This window comes from Coturnix japonica, chromosome 1 (assembly GCF_054131305.1).
Source record: "Coturnix japonica strain WE chromosome 1, WE-NBRP24, whole genome shotgun sequence".
Classification (NCBI taxonomy): Eukaryota; Metazoa; Chordata; class Aves; order Galliformes; family Phasianidae; genus Coturnix; species Coturnix japonica.
The window spans coordinates 65,660,329-65,679,199 of NC_140663.1; the positions used below are offsets into that span (position 1 = coordinate 65,660,329).

Sequence of the window (18,871 nt, forward strand, 5' to 3'; positions counted from 1 at the left end):
ATCGCTGAATGGGGAGTGAGAGATTGCTGGACTAGGTTGAGATCTAAGCAGACCTTGTATAAAATGTTATTTTTCTGTTCGGACAAAGAATATCTGGTACATTCTTGTACTAGATGAAACAGTTAATATAGCAGTATAAATAATTCAGAGCAGATAGTAGCAACCAAAGTGCACATCTTTGTCATGTGTTTGGAAATAGGTAAGTTTCATACCTACCAATCAGCCCATCTGCACTGTTTGTTCTATCATCTCCACAAGAAATCAGAACAAAAGTTGACCAAAGAAACTTACCTCGTTTTTCAGGCATATATTTCTTTCCTGACAATCAGCTGAACATCACAGTGTTGTGACAATACACATGCAGAGAAGTCATCTGTTCTTGTTATTTGCACAGAATAAAGAAAATATGAAAGAAGTAAGAATAAGTTGAGTTAATAAGTTTTGACAGAAGATTTTACACTAAAAATTGATGAGAATAGCAAATGATGGTTCCACACCCATTTCCTTTTTTGTTTATAGAAGCTGGTGTAATTCAAAACATTCAGACATTCAGTGAACCCTGTATTATTTGGAATTGAGAGAAAATGAAAGCTAGAATTTCTTCCACAGAGTCTCAACTACTTTTACCTTTGCATTCATGTCCCACTGTCAAAGGAGGACAGATCTTAGTCTTCGACCGAACTTTCATATAACTTGCAGCTGCTTAAGTCTGGTCCTTTTCAGGATGAAGGCCAATTGCTTACTGGTACCAGAGAATGATCTACTGTACCATGCTGAATGCCCACTCTTCTGGGATTTTCATTACTAAAGGCTATTTTTGCAGATGAATACATGTGATGTCACTGTATTCCTGCAAACAAACACACTATCAGAAAGTTATTATGCTTTTCAGAGACACAGGACTAACAAAAAGCTGCAGTTCTTGCTGATGAAAGTGAATTTGGATTGGTGAATAGTTGCAATAGATGCAGGAGGGCTCCACAGGCTGATACACTTTCCAGAAGTATATTGTCCAGTTATCCCAAAGAGAACTACGCTGAAGACTTAACTCAGGATTCAGCTTAATGCTTCTGATCAAGCAGAGAGATGGGATTCTGTTGTTAATTCTTGCAATACAGGAGAAAATCTGACAGACAAGGTAAAGAATTCTTCAGGTGAACTTCCACTTCAACTCAGGACAGAATCACAGAATACTGTGGGTTGGAAGGGACCATCTAGTCCAACCCCTCTGCTCAAGCAGGTTCCCAAGAATAACTTGCACAGGAAAGTGTTGAGGGAGGTATTGAATATCTCCACAGAAGGTGACTCTACAAGGTTGGGAAGGCTGTTCTAGTGCTCTGTCACCTTCAAAGTAAAGAAGTTTTTCCAGAGGTTTGTATGGAAATTCCTAAATTTTCCTTGTGTCAAGACACTGCTCCCAGCTTTGTATCATCAGCAAACTTACTGAAGGTGGACTCTATCCCTTTATCTAGGTTCTTGGTGAAGTCATTAAACAAGACCAGACCCAGTACCGACCCCTGGGGAACGGTGCTAGCTACAGGTTACACAAACCTTCAACCCACAGTTTTAGAATAATCCTTCAACCCACAGTTTTGGAATAATCCATGGCAGATAACTAGGATGCATGTGTGCAATTTATTTCCTGCCCACTAACAGCTGTTATTCAGCCAGGCAAACAAAAGCAGATATTGTATGGCAGTAGATACTCCAGCAGCCTTAATCTAGTAGTAACTCAAATTTTAGGGAATCATCTGGCAGTTGCCATGGTTCAAAACCCAGTACTGTGGCGAGGAAGGAGTATCTATCCACAAGAAAGGCACTGCAGAGTGGAAAGAATGTAGTTCCTGGAATAGAGATGGGCAAATTGCACTGCAGAGCTTCTTCTAGAAGGAACCTTCTGGGGAAGTTGAGCAGCATGATATCCAGCGGTAGTATCAGACTCTCACATTCAAAATGATGTCAAAAAGCAGCATGATGAAGTTGTGACCTGTTCTTTAACAACATAGACTTTATTCCCATCAATAGAACAGAACACATGTAAACAGCATTTACTGGAAAGCATAGACCAAATAAGGGCAGGATCAATCAAAGACATTAGCTTTTGGCACCCAGCCCCATTCTGAAAGGGGAGTGATTTACTTACGCTATCAGTCCCTCTATGAAGTCAAGTTGAAACCTTTCTACTCTATTCACCATATCTGAAAGCTCATGAGCAGTCTAGTAAAGTTCCCACTGACTGGAAAATGGGAAACATAACCCTCATTTTCAAGAAGGGAAAAAAAAAAAAAAAAGAAGATCAAGGAACTACAGAGCCAGTCAATCTTACCTCTGTGCCTGGCAAGATCATGGAGCAGATTCTCCTGAAGGCACTACTAAGGCACATGGGAAATAAAGACAAAGTGATTGGTTGTAACCAACATGACTTCCCTAAGGGCAAGTCATGCTTGACAAATTTGGTGAACTTCTGTGATGGAGTTACAGCATCAGTGGTAAAAGAAGAGCAATCGACATAATCTTCCTGGAATTGTGCAAAGAATTTGACGCTATCCCACACGACATCCTAGTTGCCAAACTGTAGAAAAATGGATTTTATGGATGGACCACTGCAGCATCTGATACATGGACTCAGATGTGAATAATCCAAATTGTTTATTACAAGTTCTCACATCACTTATACACATTCACGTTTTTTATTTTAGCTTTCCAGTCTGCTTTTAGAACTTTCCCATCCAAGTTTACATGGAACAGAGTATTCTACATACACTCCTTAACTGTGCATGCGGGCACTTATCCAGTCAGAGCCATGAGCTGTTCCTTCTTCTAGAGGTGTCCTTGGTTCTCCTTCTGTTTTTCTTGCTCCCCAGCTGCTGCTATGAACAGTTTTTCTTGTATTCCCACAATTCCCCCTTTTTTGTTTATTCACAAACTACTACCATACTATATAATAACAACACAAATTATATGAATAACATAATCATTATAACTCAATCAAGGCCTCGATTGACAATATTCTAAACATGAGAAAAGATACAGGGCAAATAGCATAAGGACAAGAAATAAACCCACTAAAAAGAACAAATACATTTGGCCTGCAGCCCAAGATTCTGCAACCTGGAAAAAGAATCCCTGAGGGTCCCATTCTGTGTTAATCTGTAACTGCTTAGAAAAGTCTTCAACTTTTGTATACTGATATATTGATTTTGAATGATCACAAAAATTTGTACAACAAATGATTTAAGAGTGCTCACAACCAGGCCTTTGGGCTAAATAGAAAATTAATGGTGTACAACTTCATGAAGCTGCATGTCAGTTAGAATATCAGTGAGCGAATGTGTTCGACTATCAGTAGGGGCATTACTTTCTTTAGCTGTCTTACAACCTAACTTGGTGAAAGTGGCTAAAGCTTGAGCAGCACATTTGGATTTGAGAGGCAGGATGTTGCAGTAGCAGAGAAGCAAGCAAACTATGGATTCAGAGCAGTACAGAGGATTGTAAGTTTTAGTCAACATATGCACACTCATACATATACACGCACACATACATGTAGGCATCCATTTTAGACAATCCAGTAAGCAGAAAGCAGAATCTCTCTAAGCTAGAGAATTATTACTTATCAACCCTTGAGAAATGGCAAACTGTGGAAAAGGAGAGAGAAGGAATGTGTTGGCGGTGGATGCAATAGGCAGTGCCAGCAGGGCATCTCCTGTTTCAGAGTGCACTTTTCCCCTCTCATCCACCACAGATTCTCTCCTGCTTTTACTCTTCTCAGGGTCTGAAGCTTATTTTCCATTTGTACACCACATCCATGGGGCCAGCACATGATACAGAGCCCACGTGGAACACCTGCTTACAAAACAGGATAAACTACCTGTTTCTCTCTGTGAAACAAAATATTTGCAGTTACAGCCACAAATATCAATTCTCTTAAAACTGTCAGAATAATTTCATTCCAAGATCACTCTTCAGTAAGGGGCCTTTAGGTCCCTGACACAGGTGCCAATTGAAGGGATTAGTGAACTAAAAAATCTACTGGGTAGTATCCCAGAGGCCTTTATCAGAATCATATAGTGAATCATAGTAAGATAGTGTGCATCTTTGTCTCAAGAGATGCATGGTCATATTTTAAAAATCCTGATTAGTGGGATGAAAGAGAGTTAATCATTCTATAATGCAGGGTCATCCCTTTGGCTGGGATTCCTTTCCAGGTTTTGTCTTTGAAAATTAAGAAAAGGCTAACTGGTAGGCTCATAGCATCATAATCAAGTGTTACTATTACATTAAAAGAGCTATTCAGATAGATTCCAGCATTAGTAGCATCAAATCCTGTTTAATTCACATTCAATCTGCTACTAAAATATAAAAAGCACACAACAACCTAGATAATGCCTAATAATTCTATTTCTTGAGACTGTATTGGTAACACAGCAAAATTACACACTATTGCCATACCATTACTGTTATTTGCAATAAAACAAGTTACAAAGCAATACCAATAAGTAAAAAGCACACAATCCCAGCCAATATAAGGTCTGGATGCATTTTTCTGCCTTGAGATGAGGCCAAATGTATGGTGCTGATACCCACATAAGACCAGACCCTGAGGAAAAACAAGAATATCAAAGACCCCAAGTTATCAGTGGTAAGGGACCTTCCCAATGCCCTGTGGCAATATTCCAAATGTTGGCTGTTCCTTGAGCACCGGGAAGGCCCCAAAATGATGATCCACACAAGTTGTATCTGTATGATCACAATTCAGAAAATTCAGCACAAGCAAAGCCTTACATAATCTTTCTTGTGGCATGTCTCCCATAGTCCTCTTTTTCTTTATTAAGAAAGGATTTCATTGTTTGATGAGTGTGCTCAATGATAGCTTGTCCAGTGGGAAAATGAGGAGTGCTTGTAATATGTCTAACCCCCCATTCTTGGAGGAAAGTTTGAGTGACCTTACAAGTATATGCAGGTTCACTATCTGTTTTTATAGTATGTGGGATCCCCATAGCAGTGTAAGCAGACAACCAGTGTTTGCAGGCGTTGTGGCTGCATTTGCCTGTATGTACTGCAGCAAATATGTTAGAAAAATGAGTATTTATTTGTACACGTACATATTTTAGATGGAAAAATCTGGGAACACGAGTGATATCTGTCTGACACAGTTAAAGAGGCGCTGTGCCACAGGGATCTGTCCCAGTTTGAGGCAAAGGGACAATTGCCTGGAAGTCTGGGCATGTTAGAATAATGTTACTAGCTTGATCCACTGTCTGTTGGAATTGTTTTTGTAAGGCATAATTCTGATGGAAAAATTGATGGGAGAGTCGTACTTGCTGAAATAATTGAGAGGTAGCAAGGGCGACTGTGGCTTGATCAGCCTTACGGTTGCCCTCACTTAAAGGACCAGGCAATGTAGCGTGTGATCAAATATGCATAATAAAATAAGGAAGAGTACATAATGTAAAACTTGCTTGAGCTGTGCAAAGCAGGTCTGTTAACTTCCTTAAGAAAAGATCCTTCAATTTGCTGAGTGATACCTGTAACATACGAAGAGTCAGTTATTTCATTAAACTTTTGTTCTGAAAAATTTGAAAAGCTCGAGCTACCACAGCAAGTTTTACGATTTGAGGCAATTCATCAACAATGTGTACGTCTGACTGACAGCAGTCGCATGCCAGAGAACCACTGCTTGGTGCATCTAGCGAGAGCCAACTGTAAATACAGTAACAGCATTAGGTACTGGAACATGTGAAACTAAAATAGTAGTAGTAAAGAACAGAACACTCAAATTATGCAGTAAGTGATGTCTGGGGAGATGGGTGGAGATACAGTGAGATTGTCTCATACAGTCTGCCACAGTAGTTTGTAAAGTGAGCAACTGTGCAAGCATCAAATCCAAATCTTTAGTAGCAGCTACGTAGATGCAATCAGGGTCAAGAGCATGTGAAATTTGTAGATGATGTCAACCTCACTGTATTAGCATTGCAAACATCTCCACTGTTGATGTAATGTTTTTGGAAAATGTATGCAGTAAGAACATCCATTGGAGGATGAGAGGATGTTTTCTTGAAGTATCCCATTGATATAACAAGCTAAACAGTTGACAGGAGTTTGATATTATTATAAGAGATACTGCAAGAGGTAAACAAACATGATGGCTATATCAGTGTTGCAATGATGTTATTACAGAGTCTAGGCATTGTAGCGCTTCTGGTGCTAATTGTCTTTTAAAGGATAGATCTGGGTCTCCTTGGAGTAGCTGGAATAAAGAGTGCAGCTCTTGCGTAGTAATACCCAAAAGCGTTTGCAATCAGTTGACGGTTCCCAATAACTTTTGCAGATCATTTAGTGCCTGTACGTTAGGTACTATTTTGAGGTTTTGTAGCTGAATGGAGTGAGATGCAATATTCATAAATATTTCCATGGAGAACTAAGATGCAGGTTTTCTTCTGCTATTTGTAAACCAACAGATTGGACTGCCTGCTGGACAAGCAATGAAGTATCCTTTAGACTCTCTTCTTGTTCTGCTGCTATTAATATATTGCCCACATAATAAGGACACGAGGTCTAGCATTTTGTTCTAGTTGTAACACATTTGCTACAATCAATTGACATACTGTTGGACTATTAAGCATTCCTTGTGGTAACACAGTCCAATGATACTGCTCAGCAGGGCTTTGTTGGTTGATGGAGGGCACTGAGAAAGCAAATTGTGGTGCATCTTTAGGATGAAGTCAAATGGTTAAAAAAAACAGTCTTTTAAATCAATGACTGCTATAAACCAATTAAAAGGTAACACTGAATACCAGTGCCCCATTGGGCTCAATTACTGTGTTGACAGCATGCAGGTCCTATAAAAGCCTCCATTTACCACTCTTCTTGAGGATAACCAAGACTGGAATATTCCAAGGGCTGGTATTAGGCACTATGTGACCAGCAGCTAGCTGTTCTCAAACTAACTCATGTAAATGCAGCAATTTTCCATTTGTTAAGGGCCACTGACCAACCCAAATATGTTGCTTTGTTTTCCAAGCTAGGAGTATAGGTTGCTGCCAATCAATGGTTTTATTGACAATTTGTCTGCAAAATCATGCCCCATTGACTTAAAAGATCACAACCTCTGAAAGTACAGAGAACTGGCAAGATGAACAGCATGAGCAATGTGACCACCAAGCCCTTCAAAAGATAAAATTCGGGCACTTTGGGCTGCTGCAAGCATCCAACTCCTGCAATAGCAAAATTAGGGTCTTTTAGTGGCCATTCAGAGGGCCACTCACTTGATTTAACGATAATAACATCAGCTCAGGCATCCATTAGGCCTAACAACTGTCTGCCATTTACTAAGCATGGTAATAATGGTTTGTCTTTTGACACTTGTGTAGTCCAAGTAGTACAAGTAGTAGCAGGTTTGTCTGTGCTCCCAAATCCACCAGTTCGGACCCTGATGCCAGGTTGAGCCAAAGAATGAAAAGGGATTAACTGTGATATTTTTTGGCCTTTGGGAATAAAGCAAGGGGTGAGGGTGTCCATGCCGTTATCTTAATCTTCCCAGTGTGATCAGCATCTATAATTCCTGGTTAACTGATGTAAATGAGGCATTAGATGAATTAGTATCAGGTATCCAATGGATAGCATGCAACACCAAAGTCTTAACTTGGACTCAGATGTGAACGATCCTTTACTGCAGGTTCTCACATCTCTCATATACCTTCACAAGTTTTCTTTTTCTAGCTTTCCCATTCACCCCTACATGTCAACAGAGCATTCCATAAATGCTCTTCAACCATTCATGCAGGCGTTTATCCAATCAGAGCCGCAAGCTGTTCTTTCTTCTACTAAAGGTGTCCTTGGTTCTCATGCTGTTTATCTTTCTCCACAGCTGCTGCTCTGCACAATCCTTCTTGTATTCCCACACTTCAGTATTTCATTTGAAGACACAGAACATATGATATTCTCCCTGTTACTTGTAGGTTGTAGAGATCTGTATTTCCTTGCATAAAGGGTATATTATTGAAACAATATTGTTTTTCTTCTAAAATAATCATGACAGAGGCATTTTCAAATAATGCTTTTATTTCTATCATTTTTTTCTGTTGTTTATTGGTTGAGTCTTTTGCATGTTGACTTCACTGCTTTTAATTCTGCTTTGAACTACTAGGGAAAGGTTTTCTTCAGGCATTGTAACACAATGGGAAATGCAACAATGACAGCAGAGCAGAAAGATCCCTACAATGAAGAAAGATTTGCTCAAACACAACAGCAATAGGCACAGAAATAAGGGAAAGATGCTACTTACCTTCAGAAAAGCTCAGGCACTCATGGATCTTCAGAGAAATACCTTTATCTCCACTGCCAACCCTTAAACAAGGTCTGGGAAAGGGTGGATCTGGGCTCTGCCTCTTCTGGTCACTCAGGTGTCTTGCATGCACCTGAGCCTCTCTGAGTTGGCTCCACTTTCCGACCAGGTGCTCAGTCAGTTTCAAGCTGTGACTTAGCATTTCCACTATGGGCATAAATATAAAATGTTTGTTTGTTTTCACAAAGCAATCACTGATATCAGGGTCAGTAGTGGATTCTGTGTTAGAAAACAGAGTCCTCAGATTTGTAGTTTTCTAGTGCTGACATTCTGTCTGCCACTGAAGGTTAAGCTGTTACTCATGTGCTCCAGGCTCCTTTTAAAATGGTTAAATAGGTACCTCAGCAGAGCCACTGACAATTCATGATACTTGTGTCAGAGCTCCTGCTCCATAGCAAAGAGCATGTTTCTTACAACTCACTACACATCTGATATTGGAAGTATCTCCAGAGGGAGATGAGAAATGGTAACAGAAATTGCTTCCTGAGATAAAATTAATCACTTAAGTTTACCTACATGACAGATGTTTTCAGCAAACCCACAGTCACTGCAGAATATCATCAGGAGTTCCACCACTGTGCTGCTATCCATTAGATCAGACCAGTCCAACTCATGACCCACAGGCCACATAGCCCTGGACAGATAGTAATGCAGTCCTGCAAGATTGTAAACTTTTAACATTTTTAAGTGACTTCTAGTGATATTTTTCATGAGTTGATTGTGCATAACTTGGTTGCAAATGATACATAGATGATAACATAACACTGTGAAGGGGACGGCACAGTGCAGGTTTAACTCTGCCACTCGTGTCCACCACACACACAGTCAAATTGAAACTTATGTGTATTAGGCATTACATGCTTGTGCCACTTGGTGAGAGAATAAACAGTGATTACTGCTAATATTTCAATCAATTTACACGTGTGTGCCTGTGAAAACAAATGTTTTTTGTTATTAAGCAGATATGTAAGTTTTCTTATTTAATCATTAAACTTGGTCTTGTACTATTTTTAAAAATAATGTAATAACACATTCACTGTAGAAGAAATATCCAGAATGCTTACATGGTACTGATAAATTTTGTAATTTTCAATGTCTCAAAAAGCTCACAAGAAGTATAAAACAATTTGTGATATGTTTTTAATTAGCTTTGCAATATGTCATATTACACTACCTTTATATTCTGTTACTCTTTTTCATGTTTTAATAATAATAATAATAAAAAGTTTTGTTACTTACACGCATGTTGTAGTTTGAAAAGAACAAGTCTGAACAGCTCCTGGAAAACCAAGGACTACAGCTCCAACTGTCTCTTGGTACCAAGTGCTTAAGTCATAATGCTATGATACGGAATGTTGATAAAAATCATGACAATGCATTAACCATACTATATATTTTATATGTGGCCCAAAACCATTCCTCTTCACTCAGTGCAGCCGAGGCAAGCCAACAGGTTCAACACCCATACACTAAATCTATCACAGGGTGATGTGAATCACCTGTAAGTACGGCACAAGATGTCTGTTGGTCTCCAGTCTTGTATATCAACAGCACATGGGTCTGAGGCTCTCTGCTTAAGGCTCTGCAGCAATGATACTGTGGAACATAATGCAATGCAAATAAAGTCTAATGTAAAGAAATGGAGAAGCACTGGTACTTCCTGCTCTAATGTAAAGAAATGGAGAAACATTGGTACTTCCTTCCCCACTTTCATGGGTGTACAAGACCATGTTACAGATAAGGGAGTTAGACTGATCCATGCCCCCTAGGCCAGTCTTTTAGTGGCTGACCAAATTCACACTGAAAAAGCATTTGAGATCCCCACAGCAGATGCTGCACCTCCCTGCTCTGCACTTCCCACATGTGCAGCTCTGCTACACCCTCTCTCTGGACTGGAAATCAGAGTAAAAGCAGTGAAGAAGCAAAAGGAGGGGAAGCTACCCAGCCCGACCCTGAAGGTAACTGGCATCCTTCCCTGCATTAGCTTTCATACAGCTCCTGTACTGGGGATCTGTACCTGCCTTCCCTTCCTTTCCTTTTCCCTGCTCCCCTCCAGGGTGATGCAAAACGTCCTCCTCTTCTCTGTGAATGACTTCCCTCAAATTCCCAGAACCATGAGCTTTTCTGCTTTGTCACTAGCACATTCAAGTCTTGTTATTCTGCTTTGCTCTGAGCACCAAACATGCCTTTAGGCATTTACTGCAAAACAGACTAGTAAAGCTGACTTTCTTAGTAGAATATGCATTCAAATTAAGACTGTCAGCAGATATAAATTAATGTATCTCCACAGAAAATATGACCCTCAACACTCGTTTGATCACTAGAGACAATCAATGCAAAATGTTCCTGTAAAGTCTTTGACTGGTTTTAAGTAGGTGCAGCTTTGCTGATTTTATGCTGTGATGTTTCTAATTCATACCAGCCTAGGAATGTTCAATAGCAGCTTCATTGTGTGCACAAGCAAAACACAATTTCCAATAGATAGATTTTTTTAATTTCTTTTTTTTTTTAAATTAAGAGTCAGTCTAGTTAGCACTGTAACATGCTGAAATACAGCATATTGAAGAGCTTCTAGACACATCCTGAGAGCTGAAGCTTCAAAAAGGACAAGAGTGTAAAGCAGAACTATGCCGTATTTCCCCAGCTGTAGATCTGGAGAACAGAGACCATCTAAGCCTCAGTGCTGCAGGTACCGAAGTGTATTTACTTGTTCTAACAATGTGGAAGAGACAGAATACTGGGTGACCCTGGAATGTTAATCAGCTTCTAGCTGCAGAAGAAAATTCTTCAAGCCCTTCACAAGCCTTGTTGCCCTTCTTTGGACCTGCTACAGAACCTCAGTGTCTTTTAGGAATTGAGGTGGCCAAAACTGAACACAATACTCAAGGTGGGGCCTCACCAGTGCCAAGTACAGTGTCAGTATGACTTCCCTAGTCCTGCTCACCACACCATTCCTGGTAAAATCCAGGATACCCTTGTCCTTTTTGTCCACCTGGGCACACTGCTGGCTCATGTTCAGCCAACTGTCCACCAGTACACCAAGATCCCTTTCTGTCAGGCAGTTTTTCAGCCACTCCTCCCCAAGCCCATAAGGTTGCCTGGGGTTGTTGTGACCAAAATGCAGGACCCAACACTTGGCCTGCTGATCCAGCCTATCCAGGTCCCTCTGTAGTGCCTTTCTACCCTCCAGCAAATCAACACTCCCTCCCAAATTGGTATCATCTGCAAATGTGCTAAGGGTGCACTCAGTCTCCTCATCAAGGTCATCATAATCACAGAATCACGGAATTGTAGGGGTTGGAAAGGACCCCCAGAGATTATTGAGTCTAGCCTCCCTGCAAAGCAGCCCCCCTGCAGCAGGCTGCGCAGGTAAGCATCCAGGCAAGTTTTGAATACCTCCAGAGAAGGAGAATCCACAACCTCCCTAGACCAGTGTGCTGTTCCAGTGCTCTGTCACCCTTACTGTGAAGAAATCATGTAATTCTTTAAAAAAATAAATCCTTTAGGAAAAAAAAAAAAAAAATATGGTAACAAGCTCCACTAGCAGCACCCCTTCTTCCTGTTCTCCTGGCATTCAAAATCACAAATGCAAAAGAGTTCTCCTGCTTAACTACTACTGTTCTGCCTCCCCAGTTCTTTTTCCACCCAACAGCAGCTAGCACAGCCTCAGCTTTGCTAACGGTTACCCTTAGCTTTGCTAAGGTTAAATCATAGAATGATAAAGTGGATGAGTTTGAAAGGGACCTTAAAGATATCTTGTTCTAATCCCCTGACATAGACAGGTTTACCAGCCACTAGATCAAGCTGCCCAGGGCCCCATCCAACCTGACCTTGAACACTTCCAGGGATGGGGCTTCTACAGCTTTTCTGGGCAACCTGTTCCAGTGCATCACCAACCCCAGTAAAGAATTTCTTCACAATATCTAATAAAAATCTATCCTCTTTTAGTTTAAAGCCATTATTTGTTGTTCTAGCATTACAACCCCTGCTAAAGAAATCCTTCCCATCTTTCTTATAGGCCCATTTTATGTACTGGAAGACTGTTGCTGCAAGCTGCATTTGGATAACAGCTGAGAAATAAAAAGTACCAGCCAGCTCAAACAGCCACGTTCCTCGGATGGAAGGGGGCCCAAAATTTTTGCAGTCCTTTCTGAACATGTGGCATAGCCTTAATGTTTACCAGTTAATAGAACTGGTTTCAAAGAGGCTAGGCTACATAGAAGCCAGTGGACCATCTACTCAACACCTTGCCTGGCTTCATTCAGAAGTGATGTCTTAATATGCCTAGAATGTGGGAGGGGCACTCAGAACATATCTAAATTAATCCTTCATCAGAAAGGCACTCATTGGTATCTCAGTTGGTAGAAGGGAGAGAGGGAGATGAAGCTCTAACATTTTGGCTTTGCATAACTGGAACCATATACTTCTGCAGAATATAAGATGGTGCAGAAGAAGCTGCCTAGAAAAAGACTTTACTGTACTAAGGTTTCTCTCAATTAGATCTGTTTAGGGATACAGAGAGTGAGTTGCTGCTACAAAATCTGTCCTATCCACAGAACTCTAGGTAGCATTTTCCTCATGACTCTCAAGCTTCTCAGTCCTCATATCCTTCCTTTTATTTTTTTTTTTGTCCTTTTCCTTTTTTTTTTTCTTTTTCTTTTTTTTTTTTTCATTTTTTAATTTTTTTTTTTCATTTTGACAGAGGATAGAAAAAAAACTAGCAGTGACATAAAAATGTAAACACATGCTTACTGTAACCAGCTGTGGCAATCCCAAATCTTCTGCAAGGAGATTATTTCTGAGGAACTCCATTTAAAAGACAGCAAGTATCCAATACCTTGTTCCTTTAGTCCTGCTCTGAGAGCTACATCACGGCTCATCTCAGGTCACATCAAGTGCAACAACACAATCTGCAAAGTCATCTAAAGTTGGCTGCAGTCTGCTGTGCTGAACTGAAGCATAGCTTTCCAGCTTCAGTCACTGTGCATTAGTACTGGCAGGGCAGCAGGGAGCATAATGCACTCAAGGTAGCCTTGCCATGACCTAGCAAAGTCAGCAGGCCTGTTCTGTTGTGGAAAGGAGACAACTTTGTCTGTAAGCAAGACTTCAGTAGCTGGGCACAGTGAGTGGCATCTGTCACAGGCTCCACTTTCAGTTTCCCAATTGCTCTTCTCCCCTTTCCTTCCTCATCTCTGATGGAGGACAGGAATGGTCACTGCATCACCTGGTCATTTCTAGCTGTCATCATGCCCTGATCACTCTGGTTTAAAATGAGGAAGTAGATTTGGCTCAGCTCCAGAAGCCAGGGAGACAAAACTGACTCCAGGTCATTACCCTTTTCCCAGAGTCATGTAAGGGGCCTCTGCAACTCAGACAAACATCTCTAGGTGGCTAAGCCATTAAGCATTTACATAACTGCCTCTTGGTCCTAAGGGAAGACTATTTCAAAGGGCACTCCAGGTAGGAACATCAAAGTTGAGAACTGTAAGAAAATAATCACACAATTCTGAAAAATAAACTAAAGTGATATTACATATAAACAAAACAGAACAAACAAAATAAGAAGGAAGAAAATACTTATCACATCTAGATTCAACTGCGATACCTGTATCTTAATGGTAATTATGCCAAGCCCCTGCATTTTGTAAATAAAAAAATATGTTTTATAATTTCCTTCCACTTCTAATACAAACTAGGCTGAAAAGTTAGTATTGATGCATGCAACCTGTAACCCCCATATCTTGTGTCTACTGTCATGCTTACATGAGGGAAAGAAAGGGAAGAAAACTTCTGAAGTGATGACTGGAATGTAGCAGATCACTTTTTCCTTTGTACTGACACACCTTATATGGGTATCAGCACTTTCACTGATGCTGCTTTCACAGGCTCTACTCATAAGTCAGAGATTCTTTTTTCTCTTAGAAGAAGGTAAAAAACTCCAAATCAGTGAGATCGTATTGTGGTTTAATCCAGCAAGCAGCTAAAAACCACACAGCCTTTTGCTCAGTCCCTCTCTTCCCTGCGGGATGGGGAAGAAAAAAATAAATAAATAAATAAATAAATAAATACGGCCTATGAGTTCTACTTTTTTAAAAAAATTATTATTAAGCTTTTATTTTTGGGTTGTTTTTTTTAAATTTACTAAGAAAAGGAAGAGGAATGATAATAATGTATACATCATATATGTATCTGCAAGCAATTTCTTAACACTCACCCACAGATGCCCAGCCAGATTCTCCAGTCTCCTCCAGCCAACTTCCCTCAGTTTTATAGATTCCTCACATAATTTCATGTGGTATGGAATATCAATTTGGCCAGTTTAAATCAACTGCCCTAGTTCTGTCCCCTCCCAGTTCCTTATGCCTTCCTAGCCCATTGCTGGCAGGAAAATACAAGAACCTGGAAAAGCAAAATGACCTTGTCTCTGTACAGTGCTGCTCAGGAAAAACTAAAACATACATGTGTCATCAATATTGTATTTCTCCTATAGCCAAAACACAGTATCGTACCAGACACTATAATCAATGCCGTCTGAGTCGAACCAAACAAATATTCACCCCTTATTCCATACCACTTATATCATGTTCAGGATCTGCAGATTTTATAAAATCATAGAATGATTTGAGTTGGAAGGGAACATTAAGATAATCTAATTCCAACCTGTCTGCTATAGGAAGACAGACCTCCCACTAGACCAGGTAGGTCAAAACCCCATCCAGCCTGGCCTTGAATGTCTCCAAGGAGTAACCATCCACACCTTCACTGGGTAACTCATTCCAGTGTCTCACTACCCTCACAGTAAAGAATTTCTTCCTAATATCTAGTCTAAATCTTCCATTTTAGCACCATTTCCTCTCATCCTCTCAATATACACCCTTATAAAAAGTCTTCCCTTAGCTTTCCTGTGCCCCTTCTCTTCTCTAGGCAGAAGAGCTCAATTCTCTCAGCCTGTCCCCACATGGGAGATGCTCCAGCCCTTTTCATGGCTCTCCTTTGGATGTGCCCCATGTCCTTCTTGTGTTGGGGTCTGCAGAACTGGATGCAGTAGTCCAGGTGGGGTCTCATGGGAGCAGAGTAGAGGGGTAGAAACAACTCTGTAAGCCTGCTAGTTAGGCTTCTCTTGATGCAACCCAGGATACAGTTGGCCATTTCACAGAATCACAGAATCACAGAATTACCCGGGTTGGAAGGGACCTCAAGGATCATGTAGTTCCAACCCCCCTGCCTGGCAGGGCCACCAAACATATTTGGGCTGTAAGTGCACATTGCCAGTTCATGTTGAGTCTTTCATCAACTAACACCTCCAAATCCTTCTCCTCAGGGCTGCTCTCAAGCCATTCTCCACCCAACCTGTGTCTGTACTTGATATTGCCCCCACCCAAGAGCTGCAGGACCTTACCTTGTTGAATTTCATGAGATTGGCATGGGTACACCTCTCAAGCCTCTCCAGGTTGCTCTGGGTGGCATCCATTCTCTCTAGTGTGTCAACAACACCAAACTGGTGTCATCTACAAACTTGCTGAAGGTGTACTTGTTCCTAGCCTGCAAATATGTTAAATGGCACCAGCCCCAGCACCAATCCATCTGTTCCTGAGGAACACCACTCATCATTGGTCCACATTTGGACAATGACCACTCACTGCAACTTTCTGAGTGCAGCCATTCAGCCAATTCTTTGTCCAGTGAGTCGTCCATCCATCAAATCAATTTTCCTCAGTCTGGTAACCAGAATGTCAGGAGGTGTCAGTGTCAAACTCTGCACAAGTCCAGGCAGATTATGTCCATCGCTCTTCCATTACCACTGATGCTGTAACTCCTTTACAAAAATCCACCAAGTTTGTCAGGTATGACTTACCTTTAGGGAAGCCATGTCTAAAGGGGTGCTACAAGAAACAAGGGGATAGACACTTTAGCAGGGTTTGTTGTAATAGACCCAGGAGAAATGGTTTCAAGCTTAAAGAGAATAGATTTAGGTAGGATATAAGGAAAAAGTATTTTGCATTGAGGGTGGTACAGGAACATGTTACCTAGAGATGTCCCATCCCTGGAGACTTTCAAGGCAAGGCTGGATCACCTGATCTATCTGTGGTGTCCATGTTCACTGCAGGGAAGTTGTACTAGATGGCATTTATAGGTCCCTTCCAACTCTAAGGATTCTATGGTTTTAAGAAAAACAAACTTGAAAGCAAATAAAACCACACTGAATGAAAGATCAGTATCGTGAGCAGCAGCTATAAAGCTACTACACTGCTTATAACAATTTTATTTTAACATGCTCCGGTCAGATAAGTACATTAATAGAAAATGAAATGCAAGCCATTCATTGCAAATTTAATTCTTCTCTTAGTGATGCATGTCCTCTTCACTGCTGATCTTGGCTTGTGCTGTCACCAAGGTCACAAATGTACTTCCATATGCAGAAAACTGGTAGAAAACTGTGCATTTTGAAACACCCTCAGAATTTCTGATCGATTCTGCCTAAATTGCAGAATCTGCATTCCTCTTTCCATTGGCACATTTTGTGATGGGTAGGTTTCACCATCTGTCTCCTCTGCACTGCACAGTACAACTCATTCTGTCTATGCTCTGGCATGCACCAGCAGATGGCAATGGCTCCATCACCAGCTTAAAGTGGGCAGATGCAAGTGAGTAGAATTTATCAATTCATTACTGTTTCTTTAGATTTGCACCAGTATAGATCTATTGAATTCCACAGCACTAAGCAGGAATAATACTTTATTGAGTTTGCCATTCCTTCTGCTTCCCATACACTCCCCTCACTTAAGCTACAGCTTTCATCCAACAGCCTGTGGACAGTCATGTTATAGAGTAAACAGTTTTAAACATCAGGCAATCATGGAGGAGGCAATTTGTCAGATAGTTTCTTTCTATCCGCTTGTGAAATTGACCAGAAAACCAGCACATCAATCACCAATATGATCATCATCCAACCAGCCAAAGCATGGAGCTTCTCCCTCCTGTTTGTATTGATTCTCAACTCTTTTAGCAGAGGTCAGGAAATGTAACTTGTTGTCACAGGGTTATCCCTAGATATAAGTCTGGCACAGGAGAGAGAGGAGAGGGAGAGACAAAGGAAAAAACAAACAAAAAACAAACAACAACATCAAAAACTGAAGAGGTTTGCCATACTACCTGGCCAACCCCAGGCCACCACATGCTCCAGGAGAGGGGAAGGGCAGGGAGCAAGCATTTGTTTTAACAAAGGGAAAACACAATGGCAACGATAAGAGGAGGAAGGTTACATTTACTAGATGTAACCAAATCAAACAAAACAAGAGAGAGAAGAGTGTGCCCACGACAGTGTGAGGTCAGCACCTGCTTTTCCTTGCGGACCTGAGAGTGGCTGGGCTCCAGTGCGGAGCCCCACCCCTCTTCCTCTTCGAGTCTGGTACTCCAGGGATTCTGCCCCTTCCCTCCCCTCCGGGAACCCCAAATGCCCAAAATGGCGGTGACACGGAACCAGGACATTAAACTGTCACTGTTCTGCATGATGTTCTGAAGTGGAATACCGACAACAGAAATCACAAAACCACAACACCTGTGTTTACTGAATGGACCAATGGACCAAGAAGGGACAACAATAGGAACCATGTTTTCTGACTCTCAGGACCTTAGAAAAAAGAAAATCTCAATTATTTATGAAACCAGTGCACATCTGTGTTAAAGAAGATGGCCACCAAATTTTTCCATCTCCATCAAACTCATCCTAAGGCAATGTGAGTGGATGATTTCAAAGACGCCAGTTACAAACAGCCAATTTTTCTCTTAGCAACACTGACAGTTGCCAGGAAACAGCAACTTGATGTTACTATGGTGACATGGGATACAAAAGCCACATGCCACAAAACGCCCACTTGCAGAAGAATGTGAGAAACTCACCTTGACTCCCTCGTTACTTCTCAGAGAAGAAGGTAGGTAGGAAATAAACCCACTAAAGTGACAAATTATGCCAGCACAAGACAGGCACAATGTTCCTGCCACCTCCAGCCTACAAAGAGCTATGGTCACTTGGAGAGATCACCAGGATATTCTGTATCCTGGTATCACCCAAGGGATGTTGCGATGACTGGGTACCTACCTGGTAAGAAAGTTAAGGAGATGTAGCAGGTTTTATAAGGTCTTATGAAGGAGGAACCTTGAGAAATACAGAATGGCAGAGGTGCATTGAGCTATTCAGAAACACCATTGTTGAAAACAGCCACACACAGGAAGAAAGAGAAGCCTCATGCTTTGGCTGGATGATGCCACTGCATGTTCTGCAAGAAGCAATAGCAGGGAGATAACTGGGCATTTTTTCATTGTTGCTTCCTTGTAACTTCTCAGTTCCTAAACACATAACCTTGCAGGGCCACTCAACTAATAATTAATTTTAAGGCATCCACCACTTAGGCTACGGATGGGTAATGCTCCAGAGACAGACAACTTTCTTCAGAATCATATAGTGGATTACATGTTTAGCCCAGCATCTTGCAATGCCCAGAATATGTGCTGCAATCTTTCCCTCGT

The 18,871-nt window shown here is 41.1% G+C and overlaps 1 long non-coding RNA gene across 1 annotated transcript; it reads right to left on the minus strand.

Annotated features, from left to right (window-relative positions):
• Nucleotides 1–2,632: 2,632 nt before the first annotated feature.
• On the minus strand, nt 2,633–8,491 carry LOC146762482 (uncharacterized). The gene is made up of 2 exons (XR_014936567.1): nt 8,285–8,491; nt 2,633–5,525 (listed from the first exon to the last, which is right to left on the minus strand). It is a non-coding gene; the product is annotated as an uncharacterized LOC146762482 (long non-coding RNA).
• Between the last annotated feature and the right edge of the window lie 10,380 nt (nt 8,492–18,871).